The sequence below is a fragment of the Cervus canadensis genome, chromosome 7 (genome assembly GCF_019320065.1).
Source record: "Cervus canadensis isolate Bull #8, Minnesota chromosome 7, ASM1932006v1, whole genome shotgun sequence".
Classification (NCBI taxonomy): domain Eukaryota; kingdom Metazoa; phylum Chordata; class Mammalia; order Artiodactyla; family Cervidae; genus Cervus; species Cervus canadensis.
The window spans coordinates 83,345,072-83,352,746 of NC_057392.1; positions in this window are offsets into that span (position 1 = coordinate 83,345,072).

Sequence of the window (7,675 nt, forward strand, 5' to 3'; positions counted from 1 at the left end):
TTTTTTATTCAACATCTGTTTTATCACTTTTCTCCTCTTAATCATCTCTTTTTCAACATTGCAGCCCGTTGAATCATATCGCAAGCATGGAAAAACGATTGCTTGGCAATCAGTGATTTGTATCCTCTCTGTCTTGATCAGCAGAGGGAAATTAATAATAAAGTACTCCACAGAAGCTTAGGACATTATTCCAACCAGTTACTGGGTGCTCAGAGAGCTCAGATGCATCACTGTGCAGTCAAAAGTGAGCTTTTGAGATTTCAAAATCTTTTTTAGTGTATATAGGGCAAAACTTTCTGTATACTTGCTCAAAAGGTTTTCAGTCTTATCTTTTGAGACAGAGTGTAAATTGGTGCAGAATAATGGTTGTATTTGTGACCATAGACTTAGTATATGCTCAATACCAGATACTCTCCCCATATGCTTTTCTTCTATTACTTTTGGAGGAATATTTTATTATTCTCAATTTACAGATGAGAAAACTGAGTCTTAAAAGTAACAGGTAACCTCCTTAAAGTCACACAGCTAGTAAATAACAGATTTTAAAGTTTTGGTCTGTTTGACTCTAAATCAGGTTTATTTCCTCCATTTTTCTTGTGTTGCTCTGGAATCTCCAAAATGCAGTTTAGTGTATGGATTCTAGGCTCTTGAAAACAGACAGAATAATTAAGCTAACTCTGTTCAGTATTTCTGTTCATGAGTGAAAGTGAAAGTCGCTCAGTTGTGTCCGAGTCTTTGCGACCCCATGGACTTCTCTGGACTTCCGTGGACTTCCATGGAATTCTCTAGGCCAGAATACTGGAGTGGGTAGCCTTTCCCTTCTCCAGGGGATCTTCCCAACCTAGGGATCAAACCCAGGTCTCCCGCATTGCAGGTGGATTCTTTACCAGCTGAGCCACAAGGGAAGCCCTCTGTTCATAAATCCCTTGTTATTTTAGACTTTCAGACATTGTTGCTGGCAAGTATCTGGATTTGGGTCAGAAGACATGATTTTCACACTTGCTTGGCAGGATGACCTAGAGCAAGGTAGTCATCCTTTCTGGAGGAGATCTTCAGTAGTATTCTCACCTGAAAAAAAAAAAAAAAAACCTGGCACAGTCAACTCCCACCTATCTCCCTCGCAGTAGATGTGAAAAAGTTCATGTTTGAGAAGAATGAATTGTTACATAACCGAGAGTCATTAAATCTACAAATATTGATTTGTTAAGATAGAGAAGCAGTGGCTAGAAATTTCAGGGTGATCCTCTCTGTTAAAATTCAAATAAACCAACAGACATCAGCAGCTCCCTACAGAGGACAGAGAATGATCTTGTGTGGCTGCCTCTTCTGACTCTGGCAGAGTCTACATTCCCGTTTTTCACCACCCTGACTAGTTGTAATCTTCCAAATGTCACCTTCCAGTTTCAGTCTTGTCTTTTGGTATTATCTGGCATCATAGGCCCCTCTGGAGTCTGGGTACCTTTTCAGCACTCCGGGCTATAGAAACATCTAAGTGGGCAGAAACATCTAAGCAATTGTGTCTGCCTTGCTATTTTGCTGGTGGAAAATGGAATCTTCTAGCATCTTCTAGACTTCCTGAATAGCACTGATATTTAGCCTTTTGTGTGGAGAGTGAACTTCTCCGTGAGAAGATATGTCTTCCCCTTGACAAGGCTCCCTCTGATCTGACCCTTCTGGAATCATCTGCCTTTTCTCACTTTTCACTTTACACTCCAGAAACACTGACTGCCACTGGTTCTCTTGACCCAGCAGGCTGCTGGTAATCTCTGTGCTGTTGCTCAGGCCATTTCCCTTCCTCCAGGGCCCCTCCCTAGCACGGGCCCCTTTCTTTTCCTTTGCTCCAGGTTACTTTTCAGGGTTTAGGCTAGGCATCACATCACTTCCCCTAGGAAATTGTTCTTTAGGTCCCATGGTCTCTGTGCCCCCATAGCTCTCTGAGCATGTCTCCCATTTCTATTACCACAGTACGTGGAAATAATCTCTTGATGTTTTTTATCCTCCTTACTAAGCTGTGAAAAGTAGATGTAAGTGAAAGTGTTAGTTCTGTCCAACTCTATTTGTGGCCCCATGGACTATAGCCTGCCAGTCTTCTGGGATCTCCAGGAGATCTTCTCCAGGGGATCTTTGATCTGGAGACCCAGATCAAACCTGGGTCTCCCATGTTGCAGGCAGATTTTTCACTGTCTGAGCCCCCAGGGAGGCCCCTGTATGTTCCCTCAAAGCAGAGGATAACATTAAGTTGCTCATTCTCTGCCCTTCACTCTTATCATGAATGAATGAATGAAGTCGCTCAGTCGTGTCCGACTCTGCATCCCCATGGACTACAGTCCTACCAGGCTCCTGCATCCATGGGATTTTTCCAGGCAAGAATCCTGGAGTGGGTTGCCATTTCCTTCTCCAGGGGATCTTCCCAATCCAGGGATTGAACCTCCGTCTCCTGCATTGCAGGCGGATGATTTGCCATCTAAGCCAGCAGGGAAGACTTACCATAGCCTGTGACATATAGTACATGCTGAAAATGACTCTCACATGAGTTAACCTCTTAATTTCATTTTATATAATAAAATTAGAAAAATATTTTTTTGAACAATGGTTTTGGAGTGCCCGGTCTTTTCCAATCAGTGAAAGATTTCTGCAAACCAGTTATTTTCAGTGTTATTGTTTCCCCCTTCAGAGGTTACCCTCCCCAACCTCCAACCTCCCCACCCCTTCTGCTAAAGACAGGATTGTTGTAAACCTCTTTGTGATTTGGAAAGAGATGGAAGAACAGAATTTTGAAATTATCTAATAAAAAAATCATTAAACAGTAGAAATCTATCTTGGTTGAGTCTAGAATTAGGCAGTGAAGCTGCCTTGAAGCTGGGAAAATGGGATCTGGTTGTGACTTGAATTTGTCTATTCAAGTTTATTACAGAGGAGGAGACACATGAAGTTCAAAGAACTCACGTTATCTTCCTGCTACAGATTTCAGGGCAGTTTTAGGGCCTTGAGTTCGTCTCTGTGTTACAAATTACAACTGTGCCTAGACCACATGTCTATGTCTCTATACCCTATTTCTCAATATGCTAATATTTTCTTCCTCTTATACCTAGGTTTATAAATTCTCATAAACTCCCCTTTAGTTTCTCTTGGGGAGTTTAGGACTACATCTGGAGCTTCCCAGGTGGCGCAAGTGGTAAAAAATCTGCTTGCCAATGCAGGAGATACGAGAGACATATGTTCGACCCATGGATCGGGAAGATCCCCTGGAGGAGAGCATGGCACCCTGCCCCAGTGTTCTTGCCTGGAAAATCGCATGGTCAGAGGAGCCTGGAGGGCTACAGTCCATGGAGCTGCAAAGAGTTGGACTCAACTGAGTGACTGAGCACCTTAGGTGGATGTGTCCTAAGTTGCTGCAGTTGTGTCTGACTCTTTGTGACCCTATGGATTGCAGCCTGCCAGGCTCCTCTGTCCATGGGATTCTCCAAGGAATACTGGAGTGGATTGCCATGCTTTCCTTCAGGGGATCTTTCTGACCCACGGATTGAGCCTGCGTCTCTTACATCTGCTTCATTGGGAGGCAGGTTCTTAGGATCACATCTAAATAGGAGAAAAAAAAAACAGTTTAAATGATTATTTGGATGAATGAGGCCCCAAGTCTCTTCTCAACTGGCTTAAGACATGAGCTGGAATAAAAGTGCTGGTTTGCAGAAGGGCTGGAATGAAGCAGCTATTGCTTTGACTCCTCACCATGCTCCGTGTCTAGATAGCCACGGCCTGAATTTTCTGCATTAGACACTCATCCCTCCCTTTTCTTGCTCTTTGATTTTCACTTCTTGTTCTGTGCTAAAGCTGCTTCCCTTCTCTCTTCTCCAAAACCATATTTCAGACTTGAATATACTTTCTTCTCTGCTTTAAAAATTGGGGGTAATCAGATGATGATTTTATAGTCCTGATTTATGTTTTAGAAGTTACTTTTCATAAATGTCCCAAATGAGATCTATTTGGCCCCTGCTGCAGACCAGATGCTGGTCAGGTCTAGCAGAGCAATTGATTTAATCCTGTACATTTTCATAATTGGTAGGAATCAGTTTTCCCTTTTAGTCTAACATTACAGATTTGTAACAATATGTGAAACAGGCTTCATGCTTTCTTTCTTCCTTTCATGTATGGTATGGCCTTAATAAACATTTAGTAGTTTCCTGCAAGAGCATCATATACATTAGGTTGCGAGGCTTTCATTTTGTTTTCTGTTTTTAGTAAGCGAATTGAGTTAATAGGGGAGATTATTAAAAGGGTGGAGGGCACAGGAAAACAAGAATGTATATTTTCCTTATAGAGTCTTTTCATTCTTGGTATGCATCTGACTGTCTTTCTTCCCATCTTTGAAACCCTTTTTAAGATTCCATTCTCTTGGGAAGCTCGTCATGAGCCTTATTAGGAATTTTCTAGGTTATTCAGACAAAACCAACTTGTGCTTCATTTAAAAAAAATGTCAACTCTCAGACCCTCTTTGACTGAGCACATTTGGTAATGAGGGTAGAGATGGACTCTTCTTATGATAAATTTGATCCTGGGTGGTAGGCACAGACATGCCTGTAGAAATGAGATCTAGGTTGAATCTTTACCAAACTCACTACAGATTTTATTCCTTTAAAATTTTTAAGTTTTCTGAATATGAACAATACAACTGTATTTGATTTTTTTGAGTAATAGAAGTTTTGACAAACAAAGAAAGAATTTTTAAATTAGTATAAGCTTACTACCTTATTATAAACACTTTCAGTATTTTAAAGTATTGCTTCTAACTTACTGGACTTCCTTGGTGGCTCAGACGGTAAAGCGTCTGCCTGCAATGTGGGAGACCCGGGTTCCATCCCTGGGTAGGGAAGATCCTCTGGGGAAGGAAATGGCAACCCACTCCAGTATTCTTGCCTGGAGAATCAATCCCATGGATAGAGAAGCCTGGTAGGCTACAGTCCATGTGTTCACAAAGAGTAAGACACGACTGATCACTTTTACTTTCACTTTCACTTCTACCAAGTTTTACCAAATTCATTTGCTGCATGAACTTGGATAAATATTTGTATGGCTTTCAGTGTCAGTTTGCTCATGTGTAAAATGAAAATCATAATCTTGATACTGAAGCTGAAACTCCAATACTGTGGCCACCTGATGCAAAGAACTGACTCATTGGAAAAGACCCTGATGCTGGGAAAGATTTAAGGCAGGAGTAGAAGGGCATGACAGAGGATGAGATCGTTGGATACATCACTGATGCGATAGACATGAGTTTGAGCAGGCTCTGGGAATTGGTGATGGACAGGGAAGCCAGGTGTGCTGCAGTCCATGGGGGTCGCAAAGAGTTGGACATGACTGAGCGACTGAACTGACTGGGTTATTCTGAAAGTTAACATGAGACAATTCACATACATTTCACATACACTGCCTAACACAGGGCTTATTTCATGGGCATAATATCTGAAACTATTAATTTTCTCCTATCTCATTTGTCTCCTACAGTGATAGAGTATCCCTCCTTGATGGGATAACTGTTGGCCTAATACATTTTACACTTTGCTTATTGAGTGAAAGGGACTATGATGCTACAGAAACACAGTCATTTTTAGTAGGCAAAAATTGCACTTTGAAACATGGTATGTGTGGTTTTCTTCTTCAAATTGCAAGATCTCTGAAAGCTGGTCTGTGAATTGACCTGAAAATTCACCCTGAAAAATCAGCTTGTAGTGTTAAATAAATACAGATTTTTAGAGCTGGACAGCACTTTAGAAGTAATTTAGCTCTCATTTTTTAGCTAAGGTAATTCAGGGCCACAGAGATGAATGATGTGTCCAAGGTCAGATATCTGCTAATCAGTTAGGGTACTGCGTTGCAAAGAGCAGAATCATTACTAGGTATTTTAAATAGAAAAAGAATTTTCTAAATGACATTTGGTGGCAGATAAAGCCTCCAGAAGGGCCAGAGACCCAGGCCTAGAGGCTGGATGACCAGGAGCACTTCTCAGCTTGCCCTTGTGGAGGGCTCCACCGGGGACCCGGGTAGTGCCGCCACGGGCACAGGCACCGCAGTTCAACACACGGGAGCTTATCGCTGGGCTGTCCTACCGCCGCCTCCGGGAGCAGGGGGGCTTCCGACCGCTCCCCAGCAGCTGTCAGAATGGGCTCCACATGAGACTTGTTTCTTCTCAGCTGTCTCTTCCCATTGGAAATGTATGTCTTTCAACAAGGGGCATCTAATGTCCCAAAGCTACGCCATACACCTGGGCCTAACAACAAGGGAGGCCAGAAAAATCCATTTCTGACTTCTGCCTTGTCAAGTTTAGCTTCCCAAAGTGGAAAATTCCCCAGCTAAAATGGTGCTGGACAGCTTGAATCCACAAGTGCTTACTAATTAGAGGATCCAGAACTGGGGCCAGGTGGCCATATGGTGCTTCTTTTACTTTTCTGATAGTGTTCCTCATCAGCACAGGGCCAAGCCTATTTCAAAAGTGAGACTCACATTTCAGTAAAAATATTCAGTGCGTTAGTGCTCTGTCAGCCTCCTCTCTGGGCATCATTGGGTATCTGTGGAACCTTAGGTAGAAAAGTATATCAATCTCCTCAAATAGTATATGTATTTCTAGAATATTAAACTGTAAATAGATATGGATAAATCATCGACATTTCATTTGAAACATACTTGAACTTTCATATAAGATTTCCTGTATGATAGTGTTTTTGCAGTCTCATCTTTAGACTTGTGTGGGTCAAAAATAGGATTTAAGTTGTGTTATTTGTCCTAAGGTAACCTGCATTTTGGGGAAATCAAGGAGAAGAGAGGAGTCTCTAAATTCTGGATTATCAAACCTGATGTTGATCCAAAGAAGGTTACTAAATGCATAATTTACTGGCACTGTAAGAAAAGAGAGTGATCACTAGGACCTCCGTGGATTTGCAAAGCTGGAAATTTGTGTTTTCAGATTTGTTGGGAATGTCCTTGTGGTCTAGGTCAGATATGAAATGCATGTGCCATTCATGTTCTATGATGACTTAAGCTCAAGAGCAAAAAGGATAATGAGAGGGAAGGAAATGCAGAGAAGGAGACATAAACACACATGAATAACACTGAGCTCTCCTATCCATTTGAAGTATGACTATTAAAAGCTTCAGAGCTGAATTTGGGACATAGAGGGAAATTTCTTCATTCTATAAATATATTAGATGTGTATTTTATGAGACATCTATTAATACCTTAGTATGGGACTAGGGGCTGTTCTGGTAGCTCAGCTGGTAAAGAATCCGCTTGCAATGTAGGAGACCCTAGTTCAATTCCTGGGTTGGGAAGATCCCCTGGAGAAGGGATAGGCTACCTACTCCAGTATTCTTGGACTTCCCTGGTGGCTCAGATGGTAAAGAATCTGCCTGCAACGCGGGAGACCTGGGTTGGACCCCTGGGTTGGGAAGATCCCTGGGAGGAAGGCTTGGCAACCCACTCCAGTATTCTTGCCTGGAGAATCCCATGGACAGAAGAGCCTGGCAGGATACAGTCCATAGGGTTGCACAGAGTTGGACACGACTGAAGTGACTTAGCATGTACCCGTGCATGGGAATAGAGTAAGGTATAATAAATGTTTCATAAAATACACATACATTTATAGAAAGAAGATATTTCTATTTATGTCCAAAATACTGCTCAA